Consider the following 10,369-nt stretch of genomic DNA (forward strand, 5'->3'; position numbering starts at 1 on the left):
CACTTAAATATTTTAATTTGAGCCACTTCAAGTAGTCTGGGACTGGTTTGGACCCACTGAAGTGACAGATAAATCAAGCAGCTGACATGGATTTGGTACATGCTCCCAAACTGGGAGCCTCTTTAAAATCCTGGATGCAACTTGTTTACAGCACTGAAGCTTCTGCTTTTAGGAGGTCAGAGCCTGCCCTTTCAACAGAAACAGCTAAATCAAGAGAGTATAATGGAAGCACTGGAGGCTTCTTTGAGTCAAAAGAAGGTACTTAAAAACTGTTTAAAATTTTTAGTGTATGCTTATCAGCCCTTCTCCCACATGGAAATTGCTGTGTCTCATTATAACATTTACAGTTCTGTCTGTCTAACTGGTTGTGTCAGCAGGGAAAACACCAGGAGAGCAGGCACTGGAACGCCTTCGAATGTTGACCAAGAATAGAAACACAGACACTGGTGCCTCTGGAAAGTGATGACCCAGATATTTTTCCACTGAATAATTATCAGTCCAATATATAAATGCAAGATTTATATGAATTCTTACGGCATTTACTAATACAAATTGGGGTGACGTCATAATGCAGCCTGCAAATGCATTTTGACGAACCAGCCTTTAACAAGTGAAGATTCATGAACTATTCCAAAACTGAACTTTTACATGTGCTGTTTATATAGAAGGAGTATTAAAAAGAAAAACAATGGGCTATCAGAGTACTGATGGCATACAGAATATTGAAATAAATTGCTCATGATACAGAAAAATGCTGAGAGAGAAGTTTATTCAAGCACTGCATCATCACATGCTGGATCATTGCTTTGGAGCTGTGTCACACCTCAACTGTCTGTAGAGTTCCCACTACTGTTTCTTGCCACCATTACTTTGGGACTGCTGGTCCTGACCCCAGTGTATATAGAACATCAGGGAGAGTTGTTCTGTCATAGTATATTAATTGAAAACAACAAGTTTTGGATATTTAGTTGTGAAAAGAACAGTATGTTTACTAACCCGAGTAGTTGATAATTACTTTCTAAAGGTCTGTCTTCAGTAGGTCTCATTCCCAAGGTGCCTGGTACAGCCAGGCACTGGGAAGTATCTCTAAAATTATTATTAAAATAATTACTTAAAAAAACCCCAAATAACAAACACCCCCCCCGTCACCTTCCCCCCCCCCCAAAAAAACAAAACAGAAAACAAACTTGTCATACTATAATATACTAACAAAGAAACCTAACACAAAAGATGGAAACTTCAATGTTTATATAATATCGTCTTCCCAAAAATCTCAAGTTCCTTGCTAACTGTGGTCATTCTAAACATTCTTTCTATTTTTAGATGCTTAATTTTCTCTGAATACTGAACTGACAATTTTTTTCAGGTTCACTACTGTGTTAATAGTACAACAGATACTTAAAAATTACTATCTTCTGATACATATATATTTTTATTCTCCTTCCAACACCAAAATTCCTGTACTTTGGAGGTTTATGGTGGCTGCTACTGAAAAATATTCAGTATGACCTCCAAATGGCTTGGAATGGGACATGAGCTAGAAATCCCCAGTTGGTGAAGTAAAGACATAGTCATATAGAGTTACATAAGCAGGAATTCTCCAAGGACAGTTTAATGAAGTCCTCTATTGCTGTGAAAAGTTGCAAAAGATTATTAATGATCACAAGTATTCAAAATGTTTTGCATGGTCAGAAATAGGATAAAAACAACACACAACATTTTTATTTTAATAGTGTGCTAGTATGGAAACATGCTTCCTGTTAGAGGGCCATCCTTACTGCAGTAGATCAGAAATCCATTGAACTATTGATTCTTCCACAAGCAAGTGAAGTACAATGTCTGGGAAACAGTGCATCCATCAAGCTGAGCTTGAGTTGCAAAGGCTTATGACACCCCTGAATATACTTAAAAGTAAGAACAGATTTCTGAGAGGAAGCAGTTGTGGTTCTCTGTAGCAACTGAAGGGTGTGTGATAATCAGAACCTCTCCAGAATAATAAGGGAAAGCCGGAAGTGGGAATCACATTATTGTTGGTATTTTCCTAATCACAAACTCCTAATGAAAATTATGTGGCAGGGTCACTGAAAGTCAGGTTAACCATATGGCAGGCATAGTGGCTGCTTCATAATGCGTGGGTTTGCTAAGGATTAGAAATCTATTAGAGAACAGATTTAGAATTCCATTGAAGAAAGTAATGAACTGCATTTCAGTGGAGAGAAAGTAATCTCAGATAAGCAGAGAGCACAGTCAGTTTGACGGTGGTGAGTGTTGAAGAGGTTCAAGAGGTGAAGTAAAAGTCACACAAAACCACTGAGGAGATACAGAGAGGTGAAGTCCTTTTATTTGTTTATTGTACTGTAAATTTCTTGAGGAGGAGTTCTGCAGATGAAGTGCCTGCAAGAGCAGATCTATTAAAAGCAACTCTCAAAATAGTGAACAAATGGGGCTAAAGAAACACTTAGCTAAGGAGGAGATAAAAAGTGTCAAAAATCCTTCAAATGAAAAATTAGTATTTAGTGAATGATGTTTCTAAATGTTCACTGAACTATTAGTAAACCAAAATTATATGTAAAATTACTACACAGGATAAACAGAAATTATAATATTAGATAGGGTGGTATGTCTCCAAAGTCTGAAAGGAAATCAAGAGGGTGTATCTAACTTCCATTTTGCAAACCAGAATCCAAACCCTAGGAGCAATCTCTGCCTGGTTATAGAATTAACTGTTAACAGATAGTGATTCTGATTGGATTTCCTCATTTCTTTTGATAAGATAACTATATTTCCAGTGAAACTGCATAAGTGAGTCTTCTTTTTTCCAAAATAAAGAGCGGTACCACCGAAATCACTATGCAAACAGAGTGTGGCTTCAATATCACTGCCAGGCTACCCTGCATTCCAGACTTGATGTGCCATGAGAATTTATTCTTTCTTCATAGCATATATATTGGGCCTAAATTAGCTGTCAGCATAGGTACATACTTCAGAAGTAGTGAATTTTTACCTTTTGTTTCTCTGTGCTTTGGGAAGCATTACATTCTATGACATGATGGGGAGTATTTGCTTTCTGCCCACTCACCAGCAGATAAAAAAGTGAGTAGTTTCTGGGTGTGTCTCTATTTCTACCATTTCAGAGATCATACTGCATAAAGAAAGCTAAGAAAGGCAAAATATTTTGAGACATCTGCTGTTTAGCTTGTGTGGCATCATATAAGCACCGTTCCATTAGTAGACCTGGAAATGGAGGCTTGGCAGAGAGCTGGGGGATAACCTGCTGGTACAGACAGAAGTCTGACATTAGCTCACAAACTGCCAATGTTGGCTGCTCTGATTTCTGTGTCATCTCACACAAATCACGTTATCATTGCACATACCTGTTCTGCACCAATAGAATTGATCTTCAGTGTGGAATTTATCCACCCTGGAGGACCTACAGTAACAAAGTATTTATTATCACAATACTGAGATCAGCCACCCACACACCTTCTTGCTTGGTCTTTTTCCCTGCCATTTCTTAAAGGCAATAGCTGAATAATTTCTCACCCACTTCCAAGAGTTTTTACTGGTTTGGGATGGATTTTTGGGGGCTTTTTAGTTCTGTGTGCATGTGTGAATCTGGTTTGTTGGTTGTTCTTTAAAATTCAATGTTGATGTGTTATTTTCTTTCCATTTGTTTTAACCATTAGTTCTTTCAATGTGTTCTCTACTTGCATGGCCTGGTCCCACTAAGCTACAACTTAAAATCACTTCAGCTGAGTTTACAGCACTTGTGTGTATAAACTTCAGTTACAATAAATCTGCTTCTCCACTCTTGTCTTCTCCTGCTGCAAAAGAATTCCTCTTCTGTTTTCATCCTACAGTCTTCCTGACTGAACTTTTTCTCTTCCAGCTCAACAACCTCATGCCTATAACCTCACTCATATTCTTCCCACTTTCCATCCCCTTTTGAAACCTTCTACACCTTTACTCTGGGCTTCTCTTCACATGTTGACAGCAATTTATTCCAGTGAAAAATGTATATACACCTTTCCTCTTTGAAATGACTATTTGACCTTCCCACCCCGGATTGCCTCACAGTCTTTGTAAAGGTTTTGCAAGTGTCATCATCTCCCCTGATTCAGGTTCAAGTTCCTGAGTCATGCTCCTTCTCTACACTTCCAGTTGCCTCAACACCATCTTGTTTTGCCCTCAGTCTGTACCTATATGTTTTCCCTCCTCTACCCTGTCCTTTCTCTTATGATGCTCCAGCTTTTCTCTTCACAGTATAAGCCATGCTTCAGTCTTTCCTATCTTAACAGAAATTGCTTGTGCACCCTTGTCTTCATGTGCCTTTACATATTCTGTTTTCTTTCTCCTTTACATTTCTGTGTAATTGAAAGTGTGATTTAGAACTCTGAAGGCCTCCTTTCCCAGTTATATCTCACTTTTCTTCCCCTTTTTCTCCATCAGACCTATCCCACTGAAGTTACTAAAACCTTTTCTCTCTGAAATGACCAGGACTGTTATTAAGGGTTTATTCTTGGCACATCAATTGCATTCATATTGAGTATCAAACATAGCACACATTTCTCATGATAACCCTCATTCTTGGGCAATCATCCCAATAAATATCTAAAATTTTGTCAAGTTTATTATCTTACCATGTTTCAAATCTTTTAAATTCTTGTCAGTGAAGGCATTGGTGATCCAATTCCCCTCTACCATGCTGACTAGCACTGTTTCACAGTTTTTCATGTGTAGACCTATGTTAACTATTAATGTCTCTTATATTGCTCTTGTGACAGTAACTGTCTTACCCTGGAACTCTGAAGCCCAGTCAGTTCTTGCTCCATAATTGCTGCTTAACTACTACAGCAATGGTAATAACATTAATAGTAGACAGAATCCTATTGACATTCAGCACTGTAATCAGCACCTTCAACAATGCTTATTAATAGTACAGAGAAATTATTGGCAGGAAGGTCAGATGATTTCTAGGTTGTTTAAATAATAGAAAACAAAATTAAATTCCTCTTAATGAGCATGGTTTGAGTCTGATTTTCTTGGATTAAAACAGATTAACCCACTAAACATAGCTTCAGATCCTGATTCAGTTATTTATTTTCCTGAAGCTAAAAGATGTTTAAGTCCTTCTTGTATTGATTCAGTCTTTTTTTTTGTCACTGTGACAAACAAGGACATAAGAAAAGAATTTGGCAAAGAAGGGGTTAGAGGGCAGGTTTCAGCCACCTGATCTGAGTATTCAATCAGAAGGATAATCAGGTATGGTGAGCTGACTCTCCTTTTTACAGTAATAAAAAGGGATGTGGGCTGAACTGTCAAAGACCAAGTATTTCAGAAGAGAACTCCCAAGAAACAAGGATGGAAATGTGTTTTTCTCTGGTGTGTGGCCAAAGATTTTAGTGTGAATATTGGATTATGCAAGCTGTTATTTATGTGTGGAAACGGAAAAATCAAGACCTCCCTTGCCGTTATATTTTTCTACTGCCCCATAAAGACAACAATATTTGCATGTCTCTCAAAAGGTACTTGAGCCTTACATTTATGTGCAGTATCCTCCTTTAATCCTTGCTTTGAAGGGCTTCACACTTCATCCAGATCAGCAATACATCATTAAGAAAAAGCACTCTTTCTGTCAACCCCAGTAAAACCTTTACCAAAACTGTTCTCCACCTCATGCAGCTTCTCATCTGAGCCTCACTGACTACAAATTGGCTGTGGATGCTCCCAGTTTCTTATGCAGCCATCTCTGGTTCTTCCTATTGTCTTGCCAACAGGAGCTGTTTATTTCTCATCTTTCAACTATTTTACATTTCTCAACAAGGCAGTCTCACAGACTATCTTGACATGAGTGTCAAAGTATGATAATCTCTTTATTGAACTTCTGATTTGCAAAACCCTGACCCAATATATATTCACAGAACCACTTAGGCTGTTGTGGCTGAAGTGTAGGACTGTTGAACCTCATACCTCTGGCCTTGGCCAGATCCCTATGAAGTACTTTCTGCCCTCCAGCAGACTGACCCTCCCAACCAAATTGGTTTCCTCTGCAAACTGACTGAGGGTGTGCTTGATTTCCTTGCCCAGATCATTGATAAAGATATTATAGAGATCTAGCCCAAATACTGAGCCCTGAAGAACACCACTGGAGACCCACCACCAGCTGGATTTAACTCCATTAACCACCTATCTCCAGAGCTGGCCATCCAGCTACTCTTTTATTCATGAAATTAATATTCTGTGTATTCCTATTACCATCTATTTGCACTTTTGGTCTATGTTTTTGCTTTCAAAGATAGAGTAAACCACAATTTTAGGGATGACTGGAGTGTTTGCATGGTTATTTCCAGCTCTTTTCTTTATGTGTATTGATATTTATTCTATTATATTGTCTTACAGTGTATTGATTATTAGAACCTAAGGTTGGATGGATTTGTGGTAAATTAAAAATTTCTGTGTAGTCCCAGATCTCAGTTTAAGATTATGGAGATATTACCCATGTAACATGAAAATTAAGGAGAAATTCTACCTTGAAAAGTTTCCACCATCAAATCTCTGAAAATGCATTTTTCTTGTATTTTGCCAGTCAGGTAGTCAAATTTTCCCTTCTTTATTTTTAATTGGAAGCTCACCAAAGAATCATTTAAAGGACTTGACATGAACCTCTCCCAGGGCATTGAATTATTCCTCCTGGCCTCTCATATCTGTCTAGTTTTGCTTTTGGGAGGGGTACAGGCAGAAAACATCTCTTGTGGGAAAGGACTGACACATTTGTACCCTTCCAGGTGCATTCTTCTGGTGGCCTGCAGTTCACACAATCTCTTTGTTCCCTCAGTACAGGAAAGCTGTAGCTTTCAGCATGCTACATTGCCAACCAGATCCCTCAAAGAAAGACTTGGCTGTATTCATACATCCTTCTAAAATATCAGCTTTTGGCTAAATGGCAAAAGGATAATCACATTTGCATAAGTAGTCACTAAAAACACCTTGAATTTCTACAGAACTGTTTGTGAGGAGAAGGCTTTGTCTCAAGGTTTGTAGTATTTCTTGGTAAGAGATTTAAAAATCTGGAAGGTCATGTAATCACAAAGTGTTGCAAATGTGAAGATTTGACAGAGGGAATGGTGTCATTTCCATACACAGCATCTTGACACCAAGACAGGACTGTCTGGGGATTGTACAGTTCTTCGTGCACTGAAAATCCACTGCAGTCTCTAATATCCATCATTGGGTCTCCATCTCTAATGAACGGTCCCTTCAGGCAATATTTAATTGGGTAGTACAGTAATTTTGTGATCAAGATATAAATTCATTACAGACTGGATTGTGACTGACAAACTCATTTCACCTATGACCTAAACTGAATATGAACTCAACTTTTCCCAGGTAGGAAGCTGATGTATAAAACTGTTTTCAACACATTGTCAGGGGATTTAGAGTGCACATTTTTAGTGGTTTAATTTGGGATTTAAACCTGAAACCAGTTACTAGAACTGGCCAAAATAAAGATATACATAAATCTGCCTTTTTTTTTTTTTAATTGGGATCACTTCATGGAACTTTAGTGTTACCAAAATAATGTTTTTGATGGGAAAGACAAAATGTTTAATTTTTATTTAGCATTGAAATACATGAATGTAATAGTTATCAGAAATACATTTATATGTTATGTTCTGGATTATACTTTGAAAGTGCAAAAATTAAAATAAGCATTGCAGTGCTCACAATGTGTGGTTTTGTACGTTTTGCTCTTGATGACGAATTCAGCAGTTTTATAACTGGAATACAGATAAAATGGAATACAGACATATAAAACACAATATAGATAGCTCCCTAAAGACAGACCTTGGTCAACTTCTTTTTAAAACAAATCCCTAAAAATTTACTACAGCTGGAAGAAAAGAGAATGGCTTTCTTAGACTTTGTAACATGTTAAAATTAAGCAAAGAAAAAAATGCATTTACACTGTGCAGTTAATAACTTTTAATAATCATTAAAATTCTCACTTTCTTCTCAGAAATGAAGGACTCTCCAGCTTCATGGCTGGGTGAACAAAGACCTTTCAAGAACATTTCTCTACTCTTCTGTAAGTTTATTATCTTAATAGATATTCCTATTGATCACTGTTTGCTTTACATTTTTTCACTTCATATTTAAAATTGACATATATTTGAATACTTACCATTATATGGTCAGTGGAACTATTCATTTAATAGGTCAAATAATCATTATATTTCACTAGGTTGCTGGGGTTTAATTCATTTAACATTTTAATCTTCCATCAGTTTTTCCTTTAAGAGGATTTCACTGCATATACAGGATTTGTATAAATCTGTGCAGTAAATTTATTCTCTTAACAGTTTTATTCTTTCATCAGAAATTCATTTAAATGGATTCTACTATATATCACATTCACTGCCAGTGTGGCTTTAGGTCAGGCTGTAATTGATGCAAAAGCAATGAGGTATTAAAAGAGAAAGGAAATATCTGAAATTGGAAAGGGTTCAAAAAGTGTGCCATTGTAAGGCCATGACAGTCCTCAGATATGATGGGGGATGGGCCACTTATAAGCCATTTTGGTCCATAGCCTGGTATAGCTGCTAATTTCAGGTTTTGACAAGTCAGATTCTGTGACAGGAGGGCAGTTGCCTTCAAAGCCTGAAGGTACACATCAACACCAGAATCACCTGTCAGGGTATAAATATGGTCCCCTCTGTTGTGGTAAGTCTAGAAGTATCAAAAGAGAAAAAATTTGGAGAAAATATCTTCCTCTTCTGCATTTTACATATTCAAGGTAGGTTTTCCTGGAGATCATGTAGGCTGCCCTGGTGGTATGGGATGCACAGAGGAGCAACTGTAATACATGCCTTTTCCCAAGCTTAAAGGTAGATTGGTAATGACAAATATGTGCAACATAAGGGTAGACTTTTAAAACTATGAATCAAAGTTAATTTGACTGTAACTTTTTCATTACTTAGCTAAGGTGGATCCACAGGGTGTGAGCTCATTCCTCAAGGCAGATCCAGCACAACAGCTGTCTCTTAGTGACCTTGCTGTCAAAAACTTCTTGTTTGTGGATGTGGGCAAGCCAAAGACAGTCCAAAATGCATCTGACAATATAATACCCCCAGTGCTATTAACTGCGGAAGCTGATGGAACTTCACTGCCCTGGAAACCAAGGGTCCAGGATATCAGGGGTAGCTGATGGACCTCTTATAGTATTGGTGCATTCAAACAGCCAGCTTGCACAGCTTCAAAGTAAAGAGAAAAAGAAAATAGTTTCTCAAAATTGACAATACACACAAAAATATTGCAAAATATCTGAGGAAAATTAAGGAAATCTGAGGAATATGCTGGAGGGTAGAGCCTGTAATATTTATGTATGTGTGTAAGAAAGACTATGTGTCTATCCAGTTAAATAATATCAATAATTTTATTGGGAAAAATTCCAATAAAATAAATAAATAAATATATTTTTTAATGGAAAAACATAAACCTGGATCCTTTGTTTTTATTTTACATGTATGGCCCATACAGTGTATCTTAGTCAATTTTTAAATTGTTTTTTTGCTAGAAAGGCCAATGGTTGGAATGAGGTCTGGAATATAAGTAGCATTTCAGCACTGATGAGAAGTGGTTGATTAGATCAATGAAGAAAAATATAATGAAGAGTCTGTTGAACATGTTCTGTGCTTCTGATTTTAATTCAGCAAATAACTGGCTACGAAAATAAATGATTAACATGTAAAACTGAAATGTATTCTTCACTCAGAAATTACAATATTTGTACATAATTTTCTTTGGGGTTTTTTTTCACTATGACCTTTTAGATGGTATTGTGTAATTACTTCTTTTGTAATAACTTTTTCATCTCAAACATGTCCTTGGGACCTACGCTATGGCTCAGAGCACAACTCATTTTAGGCTTATGGTTAAAACTACAGTGAAAATAAGGTTTAGTATTAGGAGAGGCACAATGCCTAAATCTCCAGCTGCAGTGGGACTGCAAGAGGGTTGGCAAGTGGAGCAATATCCTGCAGAACAATTTCTCTGCTGACAGTTTTTTTATCTAGGTGATGGCTTCTGAGTGTGGGCCAAGTCTCAACCCATCCTGGTGGTTGGGGTTAAGGCCAGGAGAGAGACAGTTTGTACTTTCTTCACTCAATCTGACAGTCAGTTATTCATTTTCTTCTCTAATAGAGCTCTGTATTTATAGGATATCTTTCCATCACATTTGAAGTTACACCCCTAGACTGGTGTGATGGCTCTGTATGCTAGGGATCTAGTTCCTTCGGCTTGCTGCAGTCAATTTACTTTTGACAATCAAGAAATTTGATTTTTATAATGAGGTGTAAATCACAGGAAAGTG

General features: G+C 37.2%; 1 long non-coding RNA gene across 1 annotated transcript in view; it reads left to right on the forward strand.

Annotated features, from left to right (window-relative positions):
- LOC139675502 (uncharacterized) overlaps window positions 1–9,760 on the forward strand; it is a 30,917-nt gene extending 21,157 nt beyond the window's left edge. The window contains exons 3-4 of the long non-coding RNA XR_011698492.1: window positions 8,018–8,086; window positions 9,575–9,760. This is a non-coding gene — a long non-coding RNA (uncharacterized lncRNA). The remainder of the gene's footprint in view (window positions 1–8,017; window positions 8,087–9,574) is intronic.
- Window positions 9,761–10,369: the final 609 nt, after the last annotated feature.

This window comes from Pithys albifrons, chromosome 1 (assembly GCF_047495875.1).
Source record: "Pithys albifrons albifrons isolate INPA30051 chromosome 1, PitAlb_v1, whole genome shotgun sequence".
Taxonomy (NCBI): Eukaryota; Metazoa; Chordata; class Aves; order Passeriformes; family Thamnophilidae; genus Pithys; species Pithys albifrons.